Source organism: Cervus elaphus, chromosome 18 (assembly GCF_910594005.1).
Source record: "Cervus elaphus chromosome 18, mCerEla1.1, whole genome shotgun sequence".
In the NCBI taxonomy this organism is placed as follows: Eukaryota; Metazoa; Chordata; class Mammalia; order Artiodactyla; family Cervidae; genus Cervus; species Cervus elaphus.
In genome coordinates, this window is record NC_057832.1 from 95,441,927 (window position 1) to 95,469,833 (window position 27,907).

General features: G+C 38.9%; 1 pseudogene; it reads left to right on the forward strand.

The window, feature by feature from the left end:
- The first annotated feature begins 9,018 nt into the window (after positions 1-9,018).
- Positions 9,019-9,596, forward strand: LOC122673873 (annotated as a pseudogene).
- The last annotated feature ends 18,311 nt before the right edge of the window (positions 9,597-27,907 follow it).

A 27,907-nucleotide genomic window follows, 5' to 3' on the forward strand; every position in this document is an offset into this window, starting at 1 on the left:
TAAGTGCTCTGGCATGTTCAAGGAACATCCAAGAGGCTGGTGTAAAATGAACAAAGGAGAGATTAGTAGCAGAATGCGGTCAAGGAGGGGAATCCAATCCCACCAGCTATTATATGGACACCAACTTTTACTTTGAAGACAGGAAATACTGGAACATTTTAAACGGTGCTGAGCTGACCTTACTTTTTAACAAATCATGTTGTTGTGCTAAAAATAGGTGTTATAAGAGAGAGGCTGCCATGGGGGGTTGAAGCAGGGAGACATGTTGAGAGACTATTACAGTAATCCAGGTGGTTTACAGTCCGGGTGACCTGATCAGGGTGATAGCAATAGAAGTGATATAAAGCGATGAAATTTTGGATATACCATGAGGCTAGAACCAACAAGATTTGCTGATTGAGTGGATGGGGAGGTTATTGGTGACCATAACAAGAAAACTTTTAGTAACATGGAAGGAAAAAATGCCTATTTACAGTGGGTTTAAGAGAGTTGGGGAAGAAATGGATTAGATTATAGATGACACTTCTGAAAAGCTTTGCTTTATTTTTTTTTCATTTATTTTTATTAGTTGGAGGCTAATTACTTCACAACATTGCAGTAGGTTTTGTCATACATTGACATGAATCAGCCATGGAGTTACATGTATTCCAAAGTTTGCTTTAAAAAGACAGTCATTAGAGAGGAAGTAGGGTTAAGAGATGGTTGTTTCTGTTAACAAGGATAAATAACAACATATTTTATATTTAAAGTAATGATATAGCAGAGAGGGAAAATGGATGGGAGAGAGAGGACATGACAGTCAAAGCAACTAACTAGGAGAGAGAGGATGGGCAGTAGCGCTCAACAGAAATATCTGTTCAATTAGGAGCCGGAACGCTGGATCCACAGTGATGATGGGGATGATGGATCCATAGTGATGATGGGAAGACAGAGGAGGTAGGCTGTGATGATGCACATGAGTAGAGAGAGTCATGTAGTTTGGGGAAAGTGTGTTTTTGTTTGTTTCTGTAATTCATAAAATAAGAATCAAGGTTTTTATTGCAAAGTGAGGGTAGTGGAATCAGAGTTGGCCATGTGAAAAAGAGGTGAGGGTAAGAAGTAATCATCCAGGAGAGAGAAAATTCATTATCCAGGTGTAAATATGGGAGTAAATGATTGAGATTGTATGAAGGACATTACTGAGAGTTAAGGAAATGAGAGGCCAAAATAAATATGTGGTTAAATTGAAATTAACCAAGAAGCATCATAATACAAAGAGCATTGTAAAAGTAAGCCAGAACTAAAATCTTCAAGTTTTACTAAATGGTTTGGTTTAATTTTAAACTTCTATTTTTATTTTTGTTGAACACAATTCCAATGTCGAAAATGTTCTTTTTCTCATTGTTGTCTTGTTTTCTTTTATATTCCTTCGAATGATTAAGAATGGGACTTTATGACTAGCCTATAACTAGTATGTTATACAAATTTGTTACATTGTAAAGTATACCCTATAGTGAATTGAAACTTGAAACAGCCAACAATTTATACCTACAAAAGAACAATTTCCATTGGCTGGATGAGGGAAAAAATTATTTCTTTGATTCACAGTTTTAGAGGAAAGAAAGTTTTAAAAAGATATGGCTGGTAAATGTGTGAAAATTTAAACTGTTGTACTGAATGAGTTCAATGATTCAAGCTGGTGAATTTCCAGCTGAAGAAGAATGTTAAGTGAAATAGTCAAAAAACAGTCATCAGTGAAATCCATCAGAAACCCATCATTTCACATTGCACCATTAATCTTCAGCAAGATGCCAACTGTGAATCACATGAATATTTGGGTGCGAGAGGGCATCATCTATAACACCCAGTGTTAATAGAAACTGTCAGGCCTATGCTCAGTTGCCCACGTGATGGTCATTGATCTGCTCTAATGGCAAGACAAAGACTTATGAATTCTGGACACCATTTTGAAGCTGGGCTCTACTTACTGCTCCTTCAGACACCTGCAAGATATTAATCAATTGATAGCTATTTTTAGTTTCAGATGGGCTAGTCCTTTCCAAATTGGATACTGGGAAAGGGATATATGAGATTAATGCAGGACCTCAGTTGATACTGAAGTGCTGAGAACTAAACAGCAGAATAGAGATACAGTTACTGTGGGCTCTGTCCCATGTATAATCCCTAAAATGAGAAATACAAGCCGAATATAGTAAGACTTACCAACAACTGAGGACCCTACTGACCAAACGAACTCGAATGTCTTTTTTTCTGAGAGATCTCAATTTAAAGCATGGGGAATTGTATATGCTGTGAAATTTTCAGAATTTACATTTAGTCCATACATGGCAATGATTATTTTTAAGTCAGCATTTTCATTTGCTATTTTCAGGAAAAGAAATTTAATGTGAAGGAAACTGAGGACCATTTTACAATGTGTATAGATAAAGAGAATCAAACAAAAATTCATCACATTAGAGAAAAACATAAGAGATTTGGGGACAGAAAAGTTTTATGAGCACAACAAACATGTATGAGTGGGTAAGGATAGGCACAGAGAGGTTTATAAAGTTTGGAACACAGAGCCCACCATCCATTATTTCCATCTGTACTATAGAAAAGTAAAAAAAAAAAAACTCCAAAAATAAAATCATCCATTATTCTAACAAAATCTTACTAAAATTGATGTCATAAATATAATGACCATCATGAATAGCTTTTCTCCTTTGTGTTTGAGGGGACTAACGTTATCTCATGAATATTATATGATGCTATACGTTTATGATATATGTGTGTGCCTAGTTGCTCAGTTATATCCAACTTTGTGACCCCATGGACTGTAACCCACCAGGCTCCTCTGTCCATGGAATTCTCCAGGCAAGAATACTGGAGTGGGTTGCATTCCCTTCTCCAGAGGATCTTCCTCATCCAGGTATAGAACCCAGGTCTCCTGCATTGCAAGCAGATTCTTTACCTTATAAGCTACAGGGAAGTTCATCACATTTGTGATAAAGCAGCCTTAGTCAGTTCATGCTGCCAGAACAAATAATCATAGACTGGGTAACTTAAACAACAAAGGTTTATTTCTCACAGTTCTGGAGGTTGTAAGTCTGGGATTATGGTGCCAGCATGGTCAGGTCCTGGTGAGTGTGTTCACCTCCATTGCAGATGGCTGAGTTCTCACTGTACCCTCACATAGTAGACGGATAAGTGAGCTATCTCTCTGGCTCCTTCTTATGAGAACACTAGTTCCATTCATGAGAGCTTCACTGTCATGACCTAGGTATCTTGCAATGGCCCCCACCTCCAAACACCATCACACTGGGGTAAGGGTTGTGCTGTGCTATGCTCAGTCGTGTCCGACTCTTTGTGACCCTATGGACTGTAGCCCGACAGGCTCCCCTGTCCATGGGATTTTCCAGGCAAGAATGGGTTTCCATTTCCTTCTCCAGGGGATCTTCCCCACCCAGGGATCAAACTCAAGACTCTACATCTCCTGCATCAGCAGGCAGATTCTTTACCACCGAGCCAGCTGGGAAGCATTAGAGTGTGGATATGCGGTCTGTAACACAACTGTTGATCTATGAGAAAAACAGAGACAAAAATGTTCAAAGAGAGAAATCAAAGGAAAAATATGAATTACAACAAAGCCACTGGAACAAAAATTTTGACCTATGTTCTTACATACAGAGGATAAGAAGGAATTGAGTTAGCCAAGAAGGAAATGGAGAGATGGCTTTTAGAGTTGACCCTGGGTTGAAGGACAAGGGAAAAACTGATTTGGAATGTTCTTTGTGTGGAATTCAGAGTGAGAAGCAATTAGTTCAGTTTTGTTTTGTTTTGCTCTTCATTGACGCTGGGTTTGTAGGTGTACAAATAATAGTTTTATTTCAAATTAGTTGTTGCACTGGGAACCCAGTCAGAAAAAGGCCTTTGCTTTCTATCAAACACTGGTTACTAAAGGAAGCAGACTAGTGGGATGAGAATGAAATTCATAACAACCAAGAATTCAGAAATCTAGTTTAACTTCTGCAACAGTACCATCAACCTACATGCATATACTTTGAATACCAACAGGTTCCAGGTTCCCCACCAATTCACTCTTATTCATGAAAGGCTAAATATGTGATATTCTGAAGACACTCCTGGGAGTTGATGAGAGGAAGTTGAGGGGAAATATGGAAAACTACTATTGTGCTGCTTCTCAAAATTTCCTATCTTCATTCTGGATATGTGGGGTAATTATACTCCTTAGGAGTATATTTAGCCTTTCATGAGTTCGATCCCTGGGTCAGGAAGATCCCCTGAAGAAGGGACTGACTACCCACTTTAGTATTCTTGCCTGGAGAATTCTATGGACAGAGGAGCCTGGCGGACTGCAGTCCATGGGGTCACAAAGAGTTGGACATGACTGAGCAACTAACACTTTCACTTTCATTTTCACCTTAAGGTTATAAATGGCTATATGACTTATTTTTGAAAATAGAATATGAATATGGGTGATGTACTCAAGCCAGGCTTCAACAATATGTGAACCATGAACTTCCAGATGTTCAAGCTGGTTTTAGAAAAGGCAGAGGAACCAGAGATCAAATTGCCAACATCTGCTGGATCATCAAAAAAGAAAGAGAGTTCCAGAAAAACATCTATTTCTGCTTTATTGACTATGCCAAAGCCTTTGACTGTGTGGATCACAACAAACTGTGGAAAATTCTTCAAGAGATGGGAATGCCAGACCACCTGACCTGCCTCTTGAGAAACCTGTATGCAGGTCAGGAAGCAACAGTTAGAAGTGGACATGGAACAACAGACTGGTTCCAAATACGAAAAGGAGTACATCAAGGCTGTATATTGTCACCCTGCTTATTTAACTTACATGCAGAGTACATCATGAGAAACGCTGGGCTGGATGAAGCACAAGTTGGAATCAAGATTACCGGGAGAAATATCAATAACCTCTGATATTCAGATGACACCACCCTTATGGCAGAAAGTGAAGAACTAAAGAGCCTCTTGATGAAAGTGAAAGAGGAGAGTGAAAAAGTTGGCGTAAAACTCAACATTCAGAAAGCGAAGATCATGGCATCCTGTCCCAATACTTCATGGCAAATAGATGAGGAAACAATGAAAACAGTTAGAGACTTTATTTTGGGGGGCTCCAAAATCACTGCAGATGGTGATTACAGCCATGAAATTAAAAGACACTTACTCTTTGGAAGGAAAGTTATGACCAACCTAGATAGCATATTAAAAAGCAGAGACATTACTTTGCCAACAATGGTCTGTCTAGTCAAAGCTATGGTTTTTCCAGGAGTCATGTATGGATGTGAGGGTTGGACTATAAAGAAAGCTGAGCACCAAACAATTGATGCTTTTGAACTGTGGTGTTGGAGAGGACTCTTGAGAGCCCCTTGGACTGCAAGGAGATCCAACCAGTCCATCCTAAAGGAGATCAGTCCTGGGTGTTCATTGGAAGGACTGATGCTAAAGCTGACACTCCAATACTTTGGCCACCTGATACGAAGAGCTGACTCATTTGAAAAGACCCTGATGCTGGGAAAGATTGAAGGCGGGAGAAGAAGGAGACAACAGAGGATGAGATGGCTGGATGGCATCACCGACTCAATGGACATGGGTTTGGGTAAACTCCAGGAGTTGGTGATGGACAGGGAGGCCTGGCGTGCTGCAGTCCATGGGGTCGCAGAGTTGACTCTGGACACGACTGAGTGATTGAACTGAACTGACAGGTGACGTGTGTCTTCTCTGGGCAGACACATTTAATTGCCATTGGAGACATTTCAGAGCTTCCTTCCTTGGCTGCTGCAGTCATGGTAGCGTGTGTTGATAAGGAGATGGAACGCTGAACCATCACATGGAGGACAAGAACCTGGGGGGGGTCACCAGATGTATAGTGCACCTTGAACAGGATTTAAACCTTTGTTTTGAGACCACTAACATTTGGGAGTAAGTTGTTTATTGCTGCACCATAACCTAGTCTATCTTGACTAATACAAGCTCCAACTTCCCTGAAGACTTGAAATAAACAAAACAAATGCCTTAATACTTTGGCATCAAAATCAGTGGACAATTAAGTTAGCAGGGAGTTTTACGTTAGAATGAAGGAATTTGCAACTTTATCACGAAAGTTTACAATTTTTATTAGTTTAATATTTTCAGTAAAGCATACCACTCCTTGCAACTATTGACTGAAAGATGAGTGTGTCCAATAAGATTATTTATAAAGCAATGCTCTACTGACTGCATCATTTCATACACTCACCCGTTTCTTCTTAGCAGTTTTTCTTTGAATTGCAAATATTTTAAAGGAACGCCAGTTTAGCCATGACCTTAGGAAGATTTCTTACCTGCCTTTTAATTTAGATGTAAAATAGGATTGCATCTTTATCTTCTGCCTTGAAGTCATTTCATAGGATTTCTTTTGAAATACTTTTGCTATAGATCTGGAGTTAAGAGGATAAATAGGTGAGATAGCAAATATTTTCAGCTTTGTGGGTCATATGATCTCTGTTGCAACTCCTCAATTCAGTTGTAGCACGAAAGCTTCCATAGACAATACACACAAACCAATAAGTGTGTCTCTTTACAAATACAAGCAGGAGGCTGATTTTGGCCCCTGGGCCGTAGTTTGTCAAATCTTGCTTTAGATATTATTTCCAATTCAAGTCACATCCATGTAATTCCATATTATCAGCTATCATGATAGCATGACTATATTAATTTTGGAACTATATTAATGAAATCAACATTCCATCTGACAACTTATCTGATGTTCTTACAATCATGAAATAAAATACGTACCCTATTTAGGTTCTGGGCTTAATAGCCTTTTAAAAAAAAATAACATTTATTTTAGTTTCTTATTTCTTTTTTACATCTAGCTCTACAATACTAGTTCTGTAGGGCTAGATGTAAAAATGAAAGGAGAACTAAAATAAAAGTTATATCTTTGTAGGATTTTCAAAAGCCTATTATTTCCCCATGTTACAGTTGAAATGAATTTTTTTAATGGAAACATTTATTTTTTATTCCTTACAAATACCAAGAGATAAAAATCTTAGTGAGATAAAGGAAAGAAAATGATGATAGTAGCCACTGCAGAATAGAAATGGATCCATAAAGTTGTTTTCAGAAAATGAAATCATGACTGACATGATCTAACATCTCCCCACCAGGGAGACACTAACCTGTGCCAAATTAGGTCTCTGTTTATTAGTTCAAAATAAAAAATCACTAAAATGTTGCATATACAGGAGACTGTTGGAAAGAAAAAGAAGAGAAAGAAATTATAATACACATATACCTGGATCTCCTAGAAGGAAAACAAAACAATTTTACCCTTTTTAATATCAGTCTCAAATTAATTTATTTTAATATCATGCATTTTGAACTGCTAGGGAAAAGAAGAAAACAAGGAAGGTGGCTATGGCAAATGAATTCAACCCTATAATAAAATAAGGAAATGAATTATGATAAGACCCAAGGCTACTTTTGTTCCCTGCTTCAAATACCATGGCATAGGGGGGAGATATATATCTCGTACAATAGTTCAATGTTTCGATGAGCACATCTAGAACACTAATTAAAATCAATTTTACTGGCTTATAAAAGATGTATGTACGAGCTCTGTCTTTCAATGGACTCGGTTAGTTTGCTGCTATATATACTCCTTAATATACTGGTCAGTTAGCTTCTAAAGAAAGTGGGGTAAGTTCTCCTCTTGACTGCTTCATTGTTCACTCGGGATGTATAACCAAGGACAAGACCTTTTTGAAAGGGAGGAAAATTGATTGATGCCGACTGGAATGATTCAGGCGTGAAATAGATTGCAGTGCATCCCTGTGTCCCACCAGAACGTGCTTCTGTGTTCAGGTGTTTTTGACTGCGATATAACTGCCAGGTAACTGGAGCTGTCGCGGAGACACTGGGCAGGACTGAACGCTGAAAGTCGAATGGCCAACAGAGGTGCACATAGACAAACTGGATCAAAGCTGGCTCTGTCAGTGCAAACTATATGAGCTTGTACAAATCGTTTAATCATTCAGAGTTTTGGCCTTCCCAACTCTTAGGCTGAGCTAGATGAAACTGCCAACATTTGACTGTCTTCATCTATGAAATTGACAATTTTATGACTCAAGATCTGTGGCTACGTCATTCTATGGCTGTGATCAAATGAAATGTTTCTATAAACTTCTAGGTATAGTATAAATGCATTTATAATTTTTTTTATTCTTCTGAGTAAAATTATTGACTATAAGGTATTATTTAATGATAATTACAATTTACCGTTTTAATTCATTGATTTATATAGACAATTAATAGTTGATCATTTAACATTTGTCATTAAAGAAATACAAATTGCACCAAACAGTAATTTATTCAGTCATGTGTATATATCTTGGGATCCTAAAGTTTACTTCATCACGCATAGACCATTTGCCAATAGTCATGACATCGGGTTGGACACATTCTGTCCAACAATGTGCTCTGCTGACATAGAGTCTTAGTGCGCATATTTGATACCTATCTTACTCCAGGCTACCTTTCATACAAAGGTAGTATGATGATATTGGCAAATTCCATCAAGATGTTCCAACAATCTTACTTGTGACCTCCATGTCCATCAACAAGCATCCAGGTGTAGAGCAGAGCTCCACTGTGACTTGAAATAGACTTGTATCTTGTATCTTCTATACGCATATGCTCCAGTGAAGCCCAATGGTGCAGCTCTGAAATACTCAAAATATGTTTGCTTAAAAAATACACATCCATAGCTTTTCCAGTAAGCAACCTGATACGTGTGCTAAGTCACTTCAGTTGTGTTTAACACTTTGCGAACCCACCAGACTCCTCTGTCCATGGGATTCTCCAGGCAAGAGCACTGGAGTGGGATGCCATACCCTCCTTCAGAGGATCTGCCCGACCCAGGAATTGAACCCACATCTCTATGTCTGACTCATTGGCAGGCAGGTTCTTTACCACTAGCACCACCTGGGAAGAAGCCCGAGGTGACCTCTAAAAATGGTGTGCTATTCATTTGACCCCAAAAAACCCACAAAATCATGCAATTCAAGAGGTTCAAATCTTCACGTTCACCTGAAGAACACTTGTGAAACCATCCCGGCCATTAAGGGTATGCATATCCAGAAAGCTACCAAGTATATGAAGGATGTCACTTTAAAGAAGCAATGTGTACTATTTCATCATTACAGTGGTGCAGTTGTTAGGTAAGCCCAGGCCAAACTGGTGCTGGATAAAGGGCTGGTGGCCCAGAGAGAGTGCTGAAGTTTTTACTGCACATGCTCAAAAATGCAGACAGTAATGCTGAATTTAAGGGCTTAGATATAGATTCTCTGGGCACTGACCACCTCCTGGTGAACAAAGCCCCTAAGATGCACCACAGGACTTACAGAGCTCATGGTCAGATCAGCCCCTACATGAGCTCTCCCTGCCACATTGAGACTTTCCTTATTGAAAAAGAACAGATTGTTCCTAAACCAGAAGAGGCTGAACGGAAGAAAAAGATACCCCAGGAGAAACTGAAGAAACAAAAACTAATGGCCCAGGAAAAAAGGCTGCAAAGAATAAATGCAAATTAAAAAAAATACACATCCATAAAGTTATTGAACTCTTTAACTAAATGTGTATGTTTACAGTATTATAAACCTGAGAGTTTTGGTCAGTTATTCATTTGATTTGTTCTCAAAAGACTGAATAAATCCAGGGTGAGAGTTGAGTGTTCACACAGGGAGAAGACAGAAGCCTAACAGCAAAAAATGGTCACTAAGGCTCTGGGGTTATTAGGGAACTTCAAATGGGTAATTTTAGAACTGGAGAAACAAAACATAATTCATAATGAGATGTGACAGATTTGCTGATAATGTTTACGAGTACTATTAAACCACTTAAGCAATCAGCTTCCATTGCAATATGACAAGTGTATTTATGTGGCTGCAGTGCACCTCCTACTCAGATTTCTCAAAACGTTCTTTAGATACTCTATTAAATTAAGAGCACTCAAGACACCCATTTAAGTTTGGAAGTACACTTGACCCTTCTCTTCTTTTATATGTGGAGTTTACTGAAGGTGATATCAGTGAAAGAGGCTGAAAACCTCAACAGTTTCAATCCTACACTGATTACAAACTAGAGGATGCAACATATTTTATTACACTTTCTTTCTCATCTGCCCCAAAGGTTGCAAATTGTTCTCCTTGAAGTAATTGGAGATATAACCTGAACCTTGGTAAATTTTCTGAAGCTTTGAGATCCACTGGAAACTATGTTGTTGTTGTTGATGTTCAATAACTAAGTCATGCCTGATTCTTTGCGACTCCATGGACTGCAGCATGCCAGGCTTCTCTGTTCTCCGCTATCTCCCAGAGTTTACTCAAACTCATGTCCATTGAGTTGGTCCATGTTGTCTAACCGTCTCATCCTCTGTCTCCCCCTTCTCCTTTTGCCTTCAATCTTTCCCAGCACCAGTCTTTTCCAAAGAGTTGGCTCTTCGCATCAGGTGGCCAAAGTATTGGAGCTTCAGTTTCAGCATCAGTCCTCCCAATGAATATTCAGGGTTGATTTCCTTTAGGACTGACTGGTTTGATCTCCCTGCAGTCCAAGGGACTCTCAAGAGTCTTCTCCTGCACCACAATTGGAAACTATACCAGGACCAAAAATCTTGACAAACATTCAATAGAAGAAAAATGTTCACCAACATGATTTCCCTCCAGACAGCTTCATTCTGTCTCTTGGTAAACATCACCTACCATTTAGAGTCCCAGGGTCCTTCTCATGCCTTAAACAGCCATTGTCCTGAGTGGGTCTTTGGTCTCCATTCTTAATTTTACTCATTATTTTACAATTATTTTATTGTTTAAAAGTAATGGCAACTCATAGAATAAAGCACGTTTCTCTTGGTTATAATTACACTGTGTCTTCAGAAGAAAGTCCAAAAGGGTGACTAATGATGTAAATTTTAAGTACCTTAATAATTTGATGAGAAGATATTTACAAGTAGATATCTTTATGAATTTTCAAAGTACCCTATTGACATGGTCTTATATTTCTGCTTTATTTAAGGTCACTCCTATTATATCAAGAAACATGTATTCTGTGACCAGTAGTAAGCTAGGTTCTGTGAAACAACACAGTGTAAGATAAAGCTCTGCTGAAAAAGATGTCTAATTTTCTTTGACCCATCTAGATACTGCAGTGTCATTTGGGAATGCCCAGCTGCTGGAAGAAAATTGCCCAGAAGCTAAATCTTGCCGCTTGCAAAAATCTAAGCCTATGGTGTTTATCACTGTATAAAAACCCAGCAGAGATCTTATTCAAAAATCAGAAGTTCCCCAGAATAGCTTCACAGAGAGAAGCCCAACAAAGAAGGAAGGAAGGACATGTCATAAAAGAAAAACCAAGCATAATAATGTGTCTCTTATCCCAGTTGTCAACTCAACAAGTATTTTGTGGCGTGATCATGTAAAGAGTCTTGGGGAATGGAGAGAACGTTCTGCTTTTCTCCTTTTTCCCAGAGCCACGTGCAGCCACCCTCTTCAGCCTAGGTGTCTGGAGGTAGTTTAGCTTCCTAGCCTAAGCCTGAGGAATAGGTACAGTAGTGTCAGTCATTGCCTGAAGAAAATTCTTCCCAAAGCTCTTATTGCCTACTCCCCAACACCTCTCCTCTATAATTGAGTCCATGCTAATATGAACAGCTATGAATGGCGGCATGGGTGAGAAATTAATGTAGAATTGCAGCAACCCATGTAGTGCACAACGGTGAGCAAAGAGAACTTATTTACTGACCACATGGTTATGGGCTGATAACCTTTTTCGAATAGAAATGGCAAACAGACCACCATGTGGCAAATTTAATCAACAAATGGGTTTTATTCGACCTGCCCAGTGTTAAATTACAAAGTATTTTTTTAAACCTTTTGTGGCCCTAGTGGTAAAGAACCCACCTGCCATGCAGGTAGACATAAGAGACCCAGGTTCAATCCCTGAACTGGGAAGATGCCCCGGAAATGGAAATGGCAACCACTCCAGTATTGGAAATGGTGAAGGACAAGGAAGCCCGGCATGCTGCAGCCCATGGGGTCTCAAAGGGTTGGACACAACTGAGCACATGAACAGCAAAAACTCCAGTAATCTTGCCTGGAGAATCCCATGGACAGAAAAGCCTGGTGAGCTGCAGTCCTTAGGGTTATACAGAGCCAGACACAATTAAAATAACCTAGCACACACACAAACTTTTGAGTTCTCTGCAAACTAACTTCATCTAAGGATCAGGATTTCTAGTTCTTTCAAAAATCACGTGGTCTGATCACCCAACACCTACATTTCCCCTCCTCACTACATTGGCTGGAACAAAGTACCAAGTGCCCTCCTGGGGTGAGTCACATTCTCCCCAAATTGCTGCCAGCAATTCTTCTTATTGGTTTCATGGCCATGGACCACTTTTCTAGCACTTGAAGGTACTTGAGATTAAGCTGCCCAATGGGACCCTTATGTGCCTTGGAGCATCATCCAGTGAACCAACTACTGTCTCGCTCGAGTATCTTGAAAGGAACACTGGCTCTAAACCTATCGTCACTGCCTACTTGGACTAGCCTCCCCAGTGGTAGGGCTTGCTCTTGTCTAGGCACTAGCTTGGGACGGAATGAGAGAGACAGTTACTGGTGTTTCTGCACGTGATGGCTACCCGCTCCGGTGTTCTTGCCTGGAGAATCCCACGGACAGAGGAGCCTGGCAGGCTACAGTCCATGGGCTCGCAAAGGGTAGAACACCACTGAGCGACTAACACTTTCACTTTAACCGCACATGAAGTGCTTAGCTGGTTGGTTTAAAACTCTGAATGTTCAGGCGTATGTGGATCAGCCTCCCATGGGGTAAGTCTTTCTCCCATACAAAACCCTGGTTAATGTTTGATGTGTCAGGCACTGATGGCTGAGTTTTATTTAAGTGATGACTATTATAATAGCAATGACTACTTTTCCAACACTAGGTCCCAACCATCTCATACTTTTTATCTCATTTAATTTCCCCAACAAACCTAGAAGGTTATATAGTGAATATCTTTTATTTTTAACTGCCCACTGTCCTTCTGCCTTCACTTGGTAATAATATTCTGCTTCATTTGAGAAAATTCCCCACCATTTTCCAGAACCTATTACGGCAGTCTTAGGAGGGCTGTCAATCATGGTAAATATGTGTGTTCAGTTGCTCAGGCTTTTCTGACTCTTTCGACACCATGGACAGTAGCCCACCAGTCTCCTCTGCCTTTGGAATTTTCCAGGCAAGAATACTTGAGTAGGTTGCCAGTTCCTACTCCATGGAATCTTCCTGACCCAAGGAACCCATGTTTCTTGCATCTTCTGAATTAACAGGCAGTTTATTTATGACTGTGCCACCTGGGAAGCCCCGTCAATCACAGTATTCCCCCATAAGCCACAAAGTGGGCATACTATCCAACTAGAGTCAGTGAAGCTCTCTTGAAGATTTTGAATCTTAGCAGAATGGAGTTTGCTCAGAGTCATCTCGATGGTGTTCCCCTTCGGAAAAGACCTTATATTAGTTCCTAATCTGGATCCCAAGCTTCCCAAATGAAACAGCAGTAAAGAATCTGCCTGCCAATGCAGGAGACACAAGTTTGATTCCTGGGTCCTGAAGATCCCCTGGAAAAGGAAATGGCAGCCAATTCCAGTATTTTTGCCTGGGAAATCCCATGATTAGAGGAGCTTCGTAGGCTACTGTGCATGGGGTCTCAAAAGAGTTGGACACAACTTAGGGACTCAACAACAACAGCAAAACATCTGGATCTCAGAGCTACCATGGGACCTTTATTTTCAGATGTAAGCACCTCTATTCTTTCAGTAAATTTCTTTTTTCATGTAAATTAACTGGAGAATCCTTCCATTGCTGTAAGCCTTTGCATTATTATAAGACAACTGATTTGCAAAAAAAAAAAAAAATCAGTTGCATTCTTCAGAAGGGCAAATCCATGACTTAGTTAGAAAGGTATACAATATATGATTAAAACTGTCAACAGCTGAATACCAAGTCGGGCCACTTACTAGCTGTTTTTATCATGAACAAGTTATTTCATTTCCTTAAAGCTCAGTTTTGTCAGTTTAAAATGGGGATAGTAATACTGCAATGCTCATTGTTGCAAGAAGCCATTTCTGTAATACACACATCATGAGTACTTTTAAATGACTGTAGTATTAGTTGTATATTCTTGCCACCTTTTCTTCAACTGTTCTGCTTCTGTTAGGTCCTTGCCATTTCTGTCCTTTGTTGTGCACATTTGCATGAAGTGTTCCCTTAATATCTCAAATTTTCTTGAAGAGTTCTCTACTCTTTCTCATTCTATTGTTTTCCTCTATTTCTTTGCATTGTTTACTTAAGAACACTTTCTTATCTCTCCTTGCTAGTCTCTAAAACTCTGCACTCAGTTGGGTATATTTTCCTTTCCTCTTTTGCATTTCACATCCCTTTTCTCACCTATTTTCATTTATGTTCTTATCATTACTTTCATTATTCGAAGATTCATCTAAATAGGTCAAGCCCTGGCAGGCTTTTTCAACAGGATTTAAACTAGTGTTTACTACTAAGTTTTCATTATGTATTTTCTTCCTTGAGTGATAGAGCACTTTTTTCTTTCTTTTCTCATTGCTAATTTTCATGGTCATGAAGTTTTATATCTGCCATGTATATAGAACTGAGCCAGTAAGTATTTGAACTGAGAGAATGGTTTACTGAGAGTAGAACAGTGTTATAATTTCATAAAGAAATTGATAGGCTAAATTAGTCAATTTGGTTCTAAATTTAATATAAAGAACATTTGCAGGAGAAAATAATATTTGTTCACGTTTTAAACTCAGGGAACAATGAATAAAGAGGGAAGAGAAGTAATGAAGGGAGGGAAGAAGGAAGAAAGGAAGGGAGTGAAGAGAAAAAATAAAATAGGAATCACTTAAGGTGAAACTTTCACAACAGAAGAGAATATGATTTAGTTAGCAATGTACCCAATTTAAGATAATAGTGTGACTTACTTTAAAAAGCTAGTTCCTTTAGGCTACTTTAGTAGCTTCCCTGGTGGCTCAGTTGGTAAAGAATCTGCCTACAATGCAGGAGACCTGGGTTCAATCCCTGAGTCAGGAAGACCCCCTTGAGAAGGAAATGGCAACCCAATTCAGTTTTCTTGCCTGGGAAATCCTATGGACAGAGGAGCCTGGCGGGCTACAGTCTATGGGTGGCAAGAGTCGGGCACAACTTAGCAACTAAACCACCACCACACTATCTAAGGTATAAAATGTAAATTAAAAAGGCTTACAATTTATTTTATTTAGTAAAACCTAGCCTGAAATATTGGGATATTGTGTTCATTTGGGGATATCACATTTAAAGTACATTGATAAGTCAGAGTGTATCCATAGGAATTTTAAATAAAGAAAAGAGGGATTCAAAGTGACAGAGTTCAAGAGTTTGAAGAGCTGTCATGTAACACTGTTTACACTATTCACATGCAGCGAGTAGTGTTAGAGTGAATGAATGGGCTGCTTCAAAGCAGGTTTATACTTTCTATGACAAAATAGTTAAGTGATTAGATCTGCCTTTTTACACAGTGTGAAAGATTGTATTTTCCAAAATAATCGCAGTAATATTTCTGGTCTCCTTTATTCCCAAAACCCATATTCTGGCGCAGAACTTCCACTCCCCATCAGGCTGTTGTTGCTGTTCAGTTGCTAAGTCCTGTCTGGCTCCTCCGTCCTCCACTATTTCCTGGAGTTTGCTCAAAATCATGTCCTTTGAGTCGGTGATGCTATCTAACCATCTCATCCTCCGCCACTCTCTTCTCCTTTTGCCTTCAATCTTTCCCAGCATCAGGGTCTTTTCCAATGAGTTGGCTCTTTGCCTCAGGTGGCCAAAGTATTGGAGCTTCAAGAGTCCTTCCAATGAATGTTTAGGGTTGATTTCCCATCAGGAGATGGAGTCTATTTCCCCAGTCCTTGAATTTGGGCAAACTTGTGGCCGCTCCAGTCCAGAAAGTTACACTGATTTCTGAGGCTGGATTATAAGAAAGATGTATCTTCCATCAGGCTTCCCCGGTGACTCAGCAGTTAAAAAATCAAATCCACCTGCAAAGCAGGAGACTTGGGTTCCATCCCTGGGCCGTGAAGATCCCTGAAGGAGGAAATGGCAACACACTTCAGCATCTTTGTCTGGAAAATTCTATGGACAGAGGGGAGCCTGGCAGACTGCAGTCCATAGGGTCACAAACAGTCGGATGTGATGTGTGTATGCCCGCACACACACACACACACCCCTTCTATTCAGCTCCACTTGGGGCAGTGGCCCTCAGAAACCAGACTCTCCATTGTGAAGAAGCTCACATCACATAAAGAGGCCACAAGTCGGTGTTCAGCCCACAGCCCTAGCTGACATCTTAGCCAACAGCTGGCATCAACCAGCTGATGTGTGAACACCTGATGTGTGAATGAGTGATCCTCCAGATCACTTCTGCCCCCACCCTTTGGGTCTTCCAGCTGAAGCTCAGACATCCTGCAACAGAGACAAGCCACATTTAAAGGAATATAGAGAAAGAAATTTCAACTTTAAGATGAACCCTGATATTAAGTCTTCAGAAGCATCAAATTACTCAGATTTGCAATTCTTTTCCTAACTCTTTTGTATCCATTTCAAACATAAATTTATTCTGACCACCTCCATTTCAGCTGCTCGAAGAAATAACAGGAAGGCTAGAAAATGAATGAAGGATCGGAAACTATACATTGAAGCCCATTGTGTTGGGGTTCTGAAGTGTCAGAAGCTGTTTGGGAGCAACAACTCAAGTAGCAAAATTTTAGGCCATTCAATAAAGTAGTCTCCTTTACAATGCCCGACAAGAGCATTTCTAGAGAATTAGGACAAAATGGGACTCTTTTATACAGTTTCAATTTGATTTTAAATTTACCCAGACTTAATAAAAATTCTATACCGAGGTTGCCCTGCTGCTCCGCTGATTTTTTTTTAAGCAACACATTGAACTCCAATGGGAAAAAAAATTTATTCAGTTTGAGAGATTTGATGTTTATTCTCTTCTATGTAATTGATATTGACTACTGTGGCAAGGTTTACTTTCCTGTTAATAAATCAAAACAACACATAATTTTTCTCAGACATCTAATTAGAAGCAGACACGTTATTCTAAGAGAACATGAAAAAATGTACTCCCTGGACAACAGATTGAAGGTTTAAATGCCTACCTTTATGGTCATTATTTTCAGAATATTTATTTTTAAACTATCATACTTTAACTTGTTTTTTTGAGGGGAAAAATGATGAATTTTAAACTATTAAGTGTTAAAACCTAATTTAACTCTAAGCAATACATAACTTCAATATTTTTAAAATTTTGTTTGCATCATAAAGTAAGATTCCAGCCGGTAAAACTTTTGATAATTTTTAATCTTCCTCAGCCAGCTCATAAAATATCAATATTGGATTGTAAGTAGCAAAAGCAGTTTAAGCTTAAAATCATAGTCAACAGAAAATTATTAGAGAACTTAGATGAATGTATAATTTGCATGAGGAAACAAAAACTACAGAAACGAATGAGTATTTTTTGCAATATTTTACTGTGTTTTTTGTGAAATATGTTGGAGTTGATTATATACTTTTGTTATTAAAGATTTTTAAAATATCTGCACTTCCTCTCTACTCCTTTAAATATATGATTACAATTTCTATCGTCTCACTTGATTAAAAACATTTGGAAACCAGTGATCTCTGATGTTAATAATAATCCCTTTTATTCCTAAGTAATGTTTTCTTCTCATTATTTCCTTACTGCCTTGTTAATTATCAGTTTTTATGGTTTAAAAGTTTCTCCCTAAGGAAAATGAAACAAAGAGGAGGAAGAATTTAGCTGGAAAGTATAATTTTTTGGTCTTCTTTTACCAAATGATGTTGACCTAGTTTTATCATACCCACTTTGAAAATTATAACAAAAACAAATTCCTTAGTTTCCTGAAATATCAGAAGGAAGTACACTGAAACTTCTGTTTATGGCTCTGCATTCTTTATGAATTATATCTAATAATTTATTTGACTGCTTTAGTTAAATCAAATATTAAAAATGGTTGTACAGTGGACCCTCCATATCTGCAGGCTCTGTATCCATGAATTTGCAGATCAAAAAGATTTTTTTTTAATTCCAGATGGTTCAGAAAAGCAAGATGGTTCAAGAAAAACTTGAATTTGTCTCACACCAGTAACTGTTTACATAGCATTTATGTTGTATTTACAATTATTAACATAGCATTTGAGCTTCTCAGGTGACACGGTGATAAAGAATTTGCCTGCCAATGTAGGAGACACAAGAGATGTGGATTCTATCCTTGTGTTGAGATCTCCTGCAGTAAGAAATGACAGCCCACTCCGGTAATCTTGCTTGAAAAATTTCATAGACAGAAGAGCCTAGCAGGTCACAGTCCATCGGATCACGAAGAGTCGGTCATGACTGAGCATAGTATAGCACACAGTATTTACATTCTATTAGGTTTTGTAAGGGGGCTTCTCTGGTAGGTCAGGTGGTAAAGAATCCACCTACAATGCAGGAGACTCAGGTTTGATTCCTGGGACAGGAAGATCCCCTGGAGAAGGGATAGGCTACCCACTCCAGTATTCTTGTGCTTTCCTGGTGTCTCAGACAGTAAAGAATCTGCCTGCAATGCAGGAGACCTGGGTTCGATCCCTGGGTTGGGAAGATCCCCTGGAGGAGGGCTTGGCAACCCACTCCAGAATTCTTGCCTGGAGAATCCCAGTGAACAGAGGAGCCTGGCAGGCTATATATAGTCCATGGGGTCACAAAGAGTCGGACACAACTGAGTGACTAAGCATAGCACAGTACAGGTATTGTAAGTAATCTAGAGATGATTTAAAGTATATGGTAGTATATACACAGGTTATAAGCAAATAATCCTTTAAATATAATGATGCAGTATTTACATAAGGGACTTGAGCATTCTGAGATATTGATACCTGAGGGGTCCTGGAATCATCTCCTGTAGATACTGAGGGTGACTCTATGAGTAGAAACATAGTCACCATTCTTAGAAAAGTGTCTATGTCAATATCTTTTGTCTGGTATCCATTTTTCTCTCCTTTGACTTTGGTAATGTGTTTTCTCTGGGGCTCTTTTTTTCTCATACTAGTGGTGAAAAGAATATCCTTCTACCTGAGGTTGTATAATATGACAAATACCATAAATTTTATTTAATCAACCCTCATTCTTCTGAGTTGGTCCTGGCAGAATTTTGATTTAAGCGTATTAAAAAAAAGAGACATCGCTTTGCTGACAAAGGCCCATATAGTCAAAGATATGGTTTTTCCAGTAGTCATGTATGGATGTGAGAGTTGGACCATAAAGAAGGCTGAGCGCCAGAGAATTGATGCTTTTGAAATTGTGGTACTGGAGAAGACTCTTGATAGTCCCTTGGACAGCAAGGAGATCAAGCTAGTCAATCCTAAAGGAAATCGACCCTGAATATTCATTGGAAGGACTGATGCTGAAGCTGAAACACCAATACTTTGACCACTTGATGTGAAGGGCTGACTCATTAGAAAAGACCCTGATGCTGGGAAAGACTGAGGGCAAAAGGAGAAGGGAGCAGCAGAGGATGAAATGGTTAGATGTCATCACTGACTCAATGGACCTGAGATTGAGCAAGCTCTGGGAGATACTGGAGGACAGGGAAGCCTGTTGTGCTGCAGTTCATGTGGTCACAAAGAGTCGAACGTGACTTAGCAACTGAACAACAGCAAAGTTTATTTTGCTTTTGGTACCATTTCCTTACATTTAGAAATAAACTTCTCCTAATGTCTAAGTCTAGGAATTCACTATCTTTGTATTTTTTTTATTTTCTCTCTTACCAAATCTGTTTCTGAGAAAATATCTGTAAACTTAAATATTATATATTAACCTCTTCTGAAAATATCTGCATTTTAAGATTTATAAAGATTTAAAAGTGTATAAAATTTTAAATTGCAGATAATAAAATAGGAGAAGCTGAATAGGATGGTAAATGAGATGAAATATGTTTAGTGGAACCCTTCTACCTAATCCAAAAGCTAGATTTATAAACAGCAATCATAGTCATGAGCCACTATGTAAACTTTGTTATGTTACAGGAATTGACTTAGGTGCTATTACTCTAAAATGAGAGAGGGTGGGAGAATGAGACCCTTTGGAAAACAGAAGCATTTCACACCGAGTCTGGTCCACACCAAGAGCAACAGTAAACAATCAATTTACACGAAAAGTCTTGAGAAATGTGTTAGTGAGTTTTCTTACACTTATTAGTAAGAAAATGCAGTTAGGTCACCTGTGAGGAGGGAAATTGATTGCATGTTGTGTTCTGCAGGAAGATAGAACAGCTTCATGAGCCCAGAATTTTTCTGAGTATTGATGTTCACAAAAATTCTGATGGACAATGAGCTTGTACAATGATCTGAGCTTCAGTGACCAGACCATCCATTTATTTACCCAGAAAATACATAGAAACATGAAAGATTCGATTGGGTCCCAGTTGCCCTATTCAACTCTGGATTATCCTTCCTGGGAAAGTTTATGTTGGGCCAATTCAGTGGGGGTGTACTTCTGCTACTATTTAGGCTTGTCTTTGTGACAATCCTTCGTGTGCTGCTAGAAAGTTGGAAAAATTTATTCCCTACCTATTTCAAAAATCATGGTATAACTTAAACTAAAATGAACCACCTGGGTATATATTGTTAGGATTCTTCAGGTAAAAATAATGTAATATTCAACTACAACCAGCTGATACACAAAGGGAGCTAAAGTGGCTCACGTTACTGAAAAGTCCAGAGAAAGTGTGTACACTTAAATGAGTATTACACAATTTCTCTGCTTTGTATCCCAGCCCTGCTGCTATCTCATATTAACTTTATACTCAGGTTGGCCTTCTTTAGGATAGCTGCTGTAGGTTCTGGTTCTAACTCACAAATAAAACTATCCAGAATAAAGTCATTTTACTCACTGTAGAACAAAAATCTGGGTGTCATAGGCAAAATACTGACCTTCTCCAATCATGTCCGTGTTCTCATCTTTAGAATCTGCGAATGTTATCTTATGTGGTAGAGAGACTTTGCAAATGTGTTTAAAGTTAAGGATGTTAAAATGGGAAATTATCCTGGATTGTTCAAGTGGACCCAGTCTAATAACTTGTGTCCTTAAAAGCAAAGAAGCTTTCCCAGCTGTACTCAGAGGAAGATGTGACCACAGAAGAACGGTCAGAGTTCTTCTGCAGGCCTCCTGTCTTTGAAGACTGAGGAAAGCAGGCGTCACAAGCCGAAGAATGCACTCAGCCATCAGGAACTGGAAAAGACAAGGAAAGGAATTCTCCCTGAGAATCCCCAGAAAGGAGTTCAGCCCCCCCAACACTTTGACCTTAGCCCAATGATACTGCTGTTCAGTTACCAAGTCATGACCTACTCTTCACAACCCCACGGACTGCAGCACACCAGGCTTCCCTGTCCCTCACCATCTCGCAGAGTTTGACCAAGTTCATGTCCATTGCATCAATGATGTCACCCAACCATCTCATCCTCTGTTGCCCTCTTCTCCTTCTGCCATTCAATGGTATCCACCAGCCCAATGATACAGGTGTCTGATTTCTGAACTACAGACCTGTAACAGAATAAACTCATATTGCATAAGCTGTTAAATTCATGGTAATTTTGTTACAGTAGCCGTAGAACTAACACACTGAGTTAGGACATGTAGATTGGACAGATTTAGATCTGCTGCTGAATGTGACAGGGATGAGGGAAATACCATGAGCTTATTGACTGAGGCATGAATTAAGTAACCAAACAAACTATTCTGAAGAGAAAGATAGGATAAGATTTAAAAAAGAAGAATCAATAAGCCTACTTTAAATGTCATGTTGCACTTGAAAATATGTGGGTTGTTTTCAAATATCTTTTGATATTGATTTCTAATATAATTCCACAGTGATAACACAACAAACTGTAGGATTTCAATACCTTTGGACCATGAAATTTTTACACCATGTTTTATATCCCTGGATATGTTCCAGTGTCTCCTAGTTTATAGTCCATGGGAACTTGAATAGGATTTGTATCCTACTCTTGTGTGAAAATTGTATAAATCTTAATTATGTTGAATTGGTTCATAGTGCTTTTCCGGTCTACTATGTCCTTCTACTTCTCTGTATATTCATTCTACTAGTTTTTGAGAGTTTTATACTGAAACTCCAACTAAAAACCTTAATTTTTTCTACTTAAAACAGAATTGTAATATACAGTGGAACTATATGCAGCTTTTTCTGTTTTCCAAGTCTCCTGTAATTGTGTTATCCTACTTTTATAATTTAAAAAATAAAAAAAGATAGACAATGAATCTTTAGAGCTGGGAGAAGTGATCTACATGATCCTTAGCTGTCCCACAATGGAGAACAGAATATGTGTGGGCTGTCTACAACATGTACTATAGTGCACTGACCTCAGCAGGGCTGTGAAACTGGGAGATTCCTTTAAGACTCCAAGGTCTGTTCAGCTCCAAGGTTACTCAAAAATGTGATTTCTTCTTTTCTTTCTAAGAGGGATATGGATTAATTTTTCTTCCATGTCTTACAACTTCTCTTGATCAATGTATTTTTAATGTCTCAGGAGATTGTAATTTGTCACAGGACCTGCCTGAAATGAGGTGAGTGATGTTTAATGCTTGGAAAATGCTCACCCAGTGCCTAATGGAGGAAAAAATGATTCAGTGGAAGGAAGAAAAATAAGGCCAAGACAAAAGTACAACCAACTGTTTATGGAGGTATGATGTTTTTATTACCTAGCTAGAGCATAATATAGAATCATAAACTCGTGAAAAAGTGTTGTAGCAACCCATTTAAATGTATCATATAATCCTTAGTTCACTGAGGTCTTTCAAGACTTCCTTATGTGTATTAACAAAGACCTGTTTTCCAACTTTTTCGTTTCTGGAATACAGTAAATACTACAAATATTTGCTGTTATTGATGCTATTTTATCTCTATAATGAGTATCTCCAGTATATGGGATGGTTCAGAGTTTCTTCCAGAGTAACCCTGAGGTATAGAGAAGACCTATATCCTGAAGGTAAAATTAATGTCAACCCTAAACAGAAAGTAATAGATCATTTCGTAGACATGCAGAAACAGAAAGCTTGGCTAGAAACAGCATTCAATTGAATGGATGAAATGAAAACACAAGTAAACTTTTGTAGATTTTCGATCACTTTCCAAAGGAAAGAATCTGAGGGACATGGGCATCTCAGTTGTGAAATGACTTTGCCCAGACATTGCCATGACCTAGAGAGACTAGCCATCCAGGTCTATCATTTCCCCTCACCTACCAAGCAGCCACACGGTGGTTACTAATGTAAATTCTCAGGTCTTTAATAGTAGGACACAGCATCAGGGACCTTGTGTATACACCCTGAAATATACAAATTAATGGATACTCTATCACATCTCAACCCAGGTCACATTGTCCCTGGTTTATGGTGAGAAAGTTCAGGCCATGAAACAGACTTTGCACTTTGGGAAATTCATCTCTATAGGGCCTCTTACTGGATGGCACTCAAAAAATAACAAAACAAGGTCTACAGTTTGCTAAATAAATTTTGGAGATATAGCCTATGGAAAAGTGTGTATAAAGTTAGATAAATAGCTAATTAAAAAATATATATCCTATCAGGTATAAGATGGATGAGAAATTTTGTAGCACAGGGAGCCCAGTCTAGCCCTTGTGATGACCTGGAGGGATGGGATGGGGGAGAAGGGAAGCGCCAGTGGGAGAGGATGTATGTATAATTATGGTTATATGCGTTGTTGTATGACAGAGACCAACACAACATTGTAAAAAAATTTTTTTTTAAATTTTATAAAAACATTGAAAAAATAAAAACTCCCCTGGGATAACATTTTTAGTTGAGAGTTGTCTGCATGTATTCTGTAATTTTAGGATTGAATGCTTCTTTTTATATTCCAAATTTCACAAAACATGGTAAACTATGGATAGTGGTTATGTCTCTGTATTTTTCAAACTATTTCAGAAATAATGCTGCACTGAGGTTCTCAATCTGCCTATCTGGCACCACTCCAGGGCTTCCCTGGGACACTTGGAAATACAGGGAGTGGGGATAACAAGAAAGGAGCTTTCTCTTGTCACAACTACTAGGAGACATTCCTGGTATCTAGGTCCTGAGGGGTCAGGTATACTACACATGCTGCAATATTGGGAAAGTCACACACAACAAAGAACAAAGAACTGTCTTGTCCTAAATGCAATTGTATTTCTGTAGAGAAACAGTGCGCCTAGTCGCTTATGATGTAAGGACTACTGGAGACCTTCTGAGATTATGATTTAAAACAAAAAGACACTAGGGATTTAGATGCATTTACTTCAGCTAGATCAGGAAACGGTATGAGCAGTTTCAGTTTCCATTTCTGTATCGTTGTATATAACTGTATGTGGTGGGGGGGGGGCGGTTGGGGGGCTGGTTTTGTGTGAGTTTCTTTACTCTCTAAAAGACTCTAACAATAAAAATTAGTTTCTCTCATTTTTCAGTGACTAGAGACTGATGACATAGTCCTTGGGTCTGGAGGAAATGAAGATCCTGTGAACTTTCTAGTTAGCTTTTTAAATTTTATTTATTTGTTAATTGGAGGAAAATTGCTTTACAATGTTGTGTTGGTGTCTGCCATACAACAACACAAATCAGCCATAATTATAGACATATCCCTTCCCTCCTGAGCCTGCCTCCCTTCACCCAACCCAGCCTTCTTGGTCATCTAGTACAACTTTTGATAAATCAAAGCGACCAAATCAGATAACTTATCTTGACCACAGGAAATTGCAGCCCTGTAAGCAAAGTCACGGTTTTAGCTCAACTTCATCTGAGTCAGCCATTCTGTGTTTCTCATTATTCACAGAACACTTCTTTCCACACTTTTCAACTTAATCCTCAGAGGTGACAGTTTAGGGGAAACCTCTGAACCCCCATGCATTTTCTCAACCAGATTACAAAGTCCAGCTTTATATGCACACTTTGAGATGTAGAAATAGGTCGCCGTACAAATAGGGGCTGATCAGATACCAGAGGGAGCTGGCCATTGAAACAAAGGCATTCATTCCAGGACCGCTGCAGCTGCATCTCACAGGCCTACCCCACACAAAGACTCTTCAGCGAAAATCCTTTATGAGTGAGGTTTGAACAATCACACAATCAGTGGGCATGACAACATCCCATCTTTTTAAACTCAGTGACCAAAGATCAGTTCCAATCAGTGAACTTTCTAATTGTTGCAGATGCCCTGTATATGCCTGGCTTGTCCTGCCCACAGGTTTTCAGGAGATAAAAGTTAAGTCAGAAACAAAGTTTTATGGAAGTCAATGAAGCCTTTTGAAGAAACACTAGTGATATTTTTTCATCTCTTTCCAAAAGAAAAAAAAAAGAAAAAGTTAAATTTCTGTCCAGAAACCTCAAAATCAGCAAGACAAAGAAAAATATTCCATCCCCCAAACCTAACAAAAGGTCCATTTACTCTCTGACACTCTGGGTGGATTTTCAAGCACACTTCTCCAACAATCACTGTATTATGCCCGTAGAATAATGCCAACCTGTGATGTGGGGTTTGTGCAATCAATTTGGAATTCAGCGTAAACCAAGACCAAATGCTGCCCCAACACCAAGTCATCAAGGCTAAGCCAAACATAGGGAAACAAACCAAAAATAAGTCTTCTTTTCAGGAGTAGCGATTATTGCTGTTGTTTTTCAGTCGCTAAATTGTAAACTTTCTAGTTAGCTTTTTAAATTTTATTTGTTAATTGGAGGACAATTGCTATACAATGTTGTGTTGGTTTCTGCCATGCAACAACACAAATCAGCCATGATTATAGATATATCCCTTCCCTCTTGAGCCTGCCTCCGCTCCACCCAACCCACCCTTCTTGGTCATCACAGAGTGTAGCCTGAGCTCCCTGTGTTACACAGTAACTTCTCACTACCTATTTTACACCTGATACTCTTTGTCCCACTCTTTGTGACCCCTTTGATGACAGCACACCTAGCTTCCCTGTCCTTCCCTTTCACATGAAGTTTGCTCAGACTCATGTCCATAGAGTTGGGAATGCCATCCAACCATCTCATCCTTTGTCACCCCTTTCTACTCTTGCTCTCAATCTTCCCCAGCATCAGGGTCTTTTCCAACGAGTCAGCTCTTTGCATCAGGTGGCCAAAGTAGTGAAGGCAGGATTAAAATTTAATATAAGGGAATTCTGCCCACAGCACAAGAGCATATTCTCAAAATGAAAGAAAACAATGACCCACATGACTTTCGGGGATTTAAGTGTGATTCTTGATGTCCTTCCTGTTCACACATGGACAATTCACAAAAGAACATATTGTCTTTACAAACTGTTCTTAATAGCTTTGGGCTTCCCAGGTAGCTCAGTCAGTAAAGAATCTGCCTGCAATGCTGGAGACCTGGGTTCTATTCCTGGGTTGGGAAGATCCCCTGGAGAAGGAAATGGCAACCCACTCCAGTATTCTTGCCTGGAGAATTCCATGGAGAAAGGAGCCCGGCAGGCTACAGTCTATGAGGTCGCATGAGTCAGACACAACTTAGCGCTTTCTTTTGTAATAGCTTAAAACCTGAATCATGAAATGTCCATGTGATAGAAGCAAGCTATAGAGAGTTTTTAAATGTATCTACATGTTTAAAACATGTTTTTAAACAAAACCATGGATGTGTTTTTGAATGACTAAAGCACATAATCATACCTCCTAACATAACTTCCCCATTATTGAAATGTCTCCTGATTTAGGTCACTGTTCCATTGCCTCAAAAGCATTGGTGATCAGAGCCCACTCTTCTCGGTGAACAGAATTAGAAACAATGACAAAATCAGGAATAAAAGTCATTAGTGGAAGAAGAGGGATAAGAAAAATATGACTGTGGTATTTTCATGAACTCCTTTGAAAGCGTCCCTCATAACCATCCCAGTTTATTCTAGACACTCCAAATGTCCTCTCCTCTCTTTTTTTCTCACTCTTTTTCTCTTCAGAGATACTGTTCCCTTAAATTTCCAAATTCTGTCTGTAGCAAACTTTCAAATTTTATCAAGTTCATCATATTTTATTTGATTAGGGAAAAGAAATCCTAATAGACCTAAGTGTCTAAACACAGTATCAATTCAAAGACAAATAAAAGGAATAAAATTACAAAAGTTACCACTTCCCAAGTGGTACAGTGGTAAAGAATCCACCTGCCAATGCAGGAGCCACTAGAGACCCAGGTTCAAGCCCTGGGTTGGGAAAATTCCCTGGAGGAGGAAATGGCAACCAGCTCCAGTGTTTCTGACTGGAATATTCCATGGACAGAAGAGCCTGACAGACTACAGCCCATGGGGTCACAAAGAGTTGGACACAACCTAGCACACACACTACACACACACAAGCACACCCATACTTAAATTTGGTGTAAATATCTAAAGAGTAAAACAAACCAGTCACATCTCTGTCTATATTGCAAGGCATTCAACTCAGGTTTCTATGGATTTCACAGAATGTATTTCACATGAATTATTTATATCTCTCAAAACTTGAAGAAAAATATTAAATTCAGTTTGTGGAATTGACAGCAGTTGAAGCAATAGGAAATGAAAATGTCATTTAACAGTTACGCAATTGATTACAGTATTACTAGTTCAAGAGAATGATCACTTTGAGATTGATTACCATACTATTTTTTAAAATCAATCTTTAAATTCGAGCACTGGAGCCAAAAGATCGCTAATTCTTTGTAAGTTTATAAATGCAATGAACAATTAT